A 4,375-nucleotide genomic window follows, 5' to 3' on the forward strand; every position below is an offset into this window, starting at 1 on the left:
ACATGCATTTCCCAAATCAAGTGTTGGAAGGATTATAGTCACATATCCGTCCAAACCCAATTTGGTCCAGCATGAGAAAGCATTTCTAGCATGATCCCTTCATTCCTCTTTCAAGGTTCAGAAGAGATCCAAGTATGAATAGCTTCTTTTCCAAGATAACTACCCAATTGGATGAAGATCGAAAGCTTTCTAGTAAAATCAAGAGAAAAGATAGAAGAAGGAGAATGAAAACTAAAATTGATCTATCAAATTACAACAGAGCTCCCTAACCCAATGAAAGGGGTTTAGTTGTTCATAGCTCTGGAAAATGAAAACAAAGATGGAGAATACATGCTGAAAGTAAAACTAGAAATCTAGAGAAAGTAAATACAGAGAGTAGTTCTAGGCCAAAGGCTCCCTAAAGTTTCCAGCTCTCTAAACTAATTCAAAGCTACTCCTATATATACTACTCTTCTGATCTTCTAGTTGGCTCTTCTAGTCTTGGGTATGGGCCTTTGGATCCTGAGTTTGAAGCAGTTATCTTCTTCATTGGGCTTAGCTTTGCTTGCAGAGAGAAAGTGTGAAGTAGGCAGGGACTTTTAGCTCAGGACGTTAGTGGTGTTAACGTTAAGTGAAAGTGTGGGTTCGAGAACGTTAGTGACAATCACCTTTTTCACTAACGTTGCTCACCCAAGTATGAGCCACGTTAACCTCAACGTTAGTGGCGCAAACGTTACCACTAACGTTGCCTCTTGGTCCTTCGCACACGTTATTGGGACTTACCTTTCCCAATAACGTTGATAAACTTCCCCCTTCCCTACGTTAGAGTCCACGTTAACTTAGTTAACGTGGATCTTAACGTAAGTTTGCCAATCCTTCGAGAACGTTAGTGACACTTACCTTTGTCACTAACGTTCCAATGTGCCCCTCTTTCTTACGTTAGAGTCCACGTTAACGTGGCTTCTAACGTAGTCATGCTAGCCATCTCCAACGTTAGTGACAAAGGTGAGTGTCACTAATGTTGGCTCATCATCTCTTTATCCACGTTAGCTTCCATGTTAACTAAGTTAACGTGGGAGTTAACGTTGCTCATGGTGGCTCTTGGTGGTTCACCCCAACGTTAGTGACAAAGGTAAGTGTCACTAACGTTGGCGACCAATTGCTCTCTCCACGTTAGCTTCCACGTTAACTAAGTTAACGTGGGAGTTAACGTGGCTTATGGAAGCTTGGCCAACGTTAGTGACAAAGGTGAATGTCACTAACGTTGGCTTCCCTTTTGCTTCTTAACGTTAGAAGCCACGTTAACTAAGTTAACGTGGCAACTAACGTGGCCAATTATGAGCTTGGTCCAACGTTAGTGACAAAGGGGAGTGTCACTAAGGTTGGCCTTATTGTCTTCTTCCACGTTAGAGTTCACGTTAACTAAGTTAACGTGACTCTTAACGTGGGCTATGATGGCTTCGAGGGCGTTATTGGCGATTACTTTTCTCATTAACTTTGCAAGTTAGCTCCCATTCCACGTTAGAGGTCACGTTAGTTAGATTAACGTGGCTGCTAACGTGGTTCTTCCTTACTTCTTTTGTCCTGAAATCAAGCAATAAAGTGCATCAAAGTTCTAATCCAAGTCATGGGAAATGCAACATCCAATTTGTCATCAAATTCATGCAAAATCCTCATGAAATCATGTAAAGTGCACAATGTATGCTTGAATCAAGATGTAAGTGAATATCTACCCAAAAAGAGCTTATTTTCTAAGAAAATGCATGAAACTACCCTAAAAACAGTAAAGAAAAGGTCAGTGAAACTGGCCAAAATGCCCTGGCATCAGAGTCTAGTATCAATTTTTAAGTTTGGTGTCAATTGCCTGTCTTTATTCTTCTTGCATTTTTCGACTACATGCATTATGTTCTTCATTGATCTTCAAGTTATTCTTGATGATTTCCTTGCTCTAATCTTTGAATTCTCTTGTTTTGTGTCTTTTGTTGTTTCTTACATGCATTTTCAAATTGTTATAGTCCTTAGTATACAAACTTTTAAGTTTGGTGCCTTGCATGCATTATGTATTTGATCTTAGTTTTCCATGTTTAATTGCATTTTGATTGTTTCTCACCATTAAAAATCCAAAAATTTTTCAAAATTATGTCTTTTCAAGTCAATAAAACAGAGAATTGAAGATTCAGAACATGCAGCAGAGGAATTACACAGAAAAAATTGGGCGTTCAAAATGCCCAGTGAAGAAGGAAAACTGGCGTTTAAATGCCAGCCAGGGTACCTGGCTGGGCGTTAAACGCCCAAAAGGGTAGGATTTTGGGCGTTAAACGCCAGAATGGATACCATTCTGGGCGTTTAACACCAGGATGACATAAGAGGGAAGATTTTGTTTTTAATTCAATTTTTTTTCAAGTTTTCATAAGTTTTCAAAATCAAATCTTTTTCAAATCATATCTTTTCAAAATAAATTTTTTTCCATTTTTTTTCTATTTTCAAAAATACTTGCTAACAATTAATGATTTGATTCAAAAATTTCAAGTATGTTGCTTTCTTGTTAAGAAAGGTTTAATATCTGAATCATATCTTTTAAATTTCTTGTTAGCCAAGTCATTAATTTTAAAATCAAATCTTTTTAAATTGTTTTTCAATTATATCCTTTCAATCATATCTTTTTACAACCATATCTTTTCAATCATATCTTCTTAATCACATCTTTTTCAAAATAATTTTCAATCATATCTTTTTGATTTCTAATTTCAAAAATATTTTTCAAGAATCACTTAATTTCTTTTCCAACTTTAATTCTCAAAAATCATCAATCAAATTTTCAAAATTTCTTTTAATTATTTCAAAATCCTTTACTTTAATTTCGAAAATTCTTCCCCTCTTCTCACATCCTTCTATTTAAAGGACTAACACTCCTCTACTATCAACAATTCGAACTCTATCCCTCTTGATAAGTTCAAATTCTTCTCTTTCTACCTTCTCCTTCTATTTTTCTTTTCCTCTGACACTTCAAGGAATCCCTATACTGTGACATAGAGGATTCCATACTTTCTTGTTCTCTTCTCTTTTATATGAGCAGAAGCAAGGACAAAAGCATTCTTGTTGAAGCTGATCCTAAACCTGAAAGGACCTTGAAGAGAAAGCTAAGAGAAGCTAAAGTACAACTCTCTATAGAGGACCTAACAGAACTTTTCAAACAAGAAAAAGACATAGCAGCCGAAAACAACAACAATGTCAACAATGCAAGGAAGGTGCTTGGTGACTTTACTGCACCTACTCCTGGCTTCTATGGGAGAAGCATCTCGATCCCTGCCATTGGAGCAAACAACTTTGAGCTTAAGCCTCAATTAGTTTCTCTAATGCAACAGAATTGCAAGTTTCATGGACTTCCATTGGAAGATCCTCATCAGTTCTTAGCTGAATTCTTACAAATCTGTGACACTGTCAAGACCAATGGGGTTGATCCCGAGGTCTATAGACTTATGCTTTGTCCCTTTGCTGTAAGAGACAGAGCTAGAACATGGTTGGATTCACAACCTAAAGAAAGTCTGAACTCTTGGGAAAAGCTAGTCAATGCCTTCTTGGAAAAGTTCTTTCCACCTCAAAAATTGAGTAAGCTTAGAGTGGAAGTCCAAACCTTCAGACAGAAGGAAGGTGAATCCCTCTATGAAGCTTGGGAAAGATACAAGCAATTAATCAGAAGGTGCCCTTGTGACATGCTTTCAGAATGGAACATCATAGGTATCTTCTATGATGGTCTGTCTGAACTGTCCAAGATGTCATTGGACAGCTCTGCTGGAGGATCTCTTCATCTGAAGAAGACGCCTGCAGAAGCTTAGGAGCTCATTGAGATGGTTGCAAATAACCAATTCATGTACACTTCTGAAAGGAACCCTGTGAATAATGGGACAAATCAGAAGAAAGGAGTTCTTGAGATTGATACTCTGAATGCCATACTGGCTCAGAATAAAATATTGACTCAGTAAGTCAATATGATTTCTCAAATTCTATCTGGAATGCAAGCTGCACCAGGCAGTACTAAGGAAGCTTCATCTGAAGAAGAAGCTTATGATCCTGAGAACCCAGCAATGGAAGAGGTGAATTACATGGGAGAACCCTATGGAAACACCTATAATCCTTCATGGAGAAATCATCCAAATCTCTCATGGAAGGACCAACAGAGGCCTCAACAAGGCTTCAATAACAATAATGGTGGAAGAAACAGGTTTAGCAATAGCAAACCTTTTCCATCATCTTCTCAGCAACAGACAGAGAATTCTAAGCAGAGCCACTCTGAATTAGCAACTGTAGTCTCTGATCTAATTAAAACCACTCAAAGTTTCATGACCGAAACAAGGTCCTCCATTAGAAATTTGGAGGCACAAGTAGGTCAGCTGAG

At 37.8% G+C, this 4,375-nt stretch overlaps 1 non-coding gene across 1 annotated transcript; it reads right to left on the bottom strand.

The window, feature by feature from the left end:
* Nucleotides 1-3,590: 3,590 nt before the first annotated feature.
* LOC112780527 (small nucleolar RNA R71) lies at nucleotides 3,591-3,698 on the bottom strand. Its single transcript, XR_003191358.1, has one exon. It is a non-coding gene; the product is annotated as a small nucleolar RNA R71 (small nucleolar RNA).
* Between the last annotated feature and the right edge of the window lie 677 nt (nucleotides 3,699-4,375).

Source organism: Arachis hypogaea, chromosome 19 (assembly GCF_003086295.3).
Source record: "Arachis hypogaea cultivar Tifrunner chromosome 19, arahy.Tifrunner.gnm2.J5K5, whole genome shotgun sequence".
NCBI classification, from domain to species: domain Eukaryota; kingdom Viridiplantae; phylum Streptophyta; class Magnoliopsida; order Fabales; family Fabaceae; genus Arachis; species Arachis hypogaea.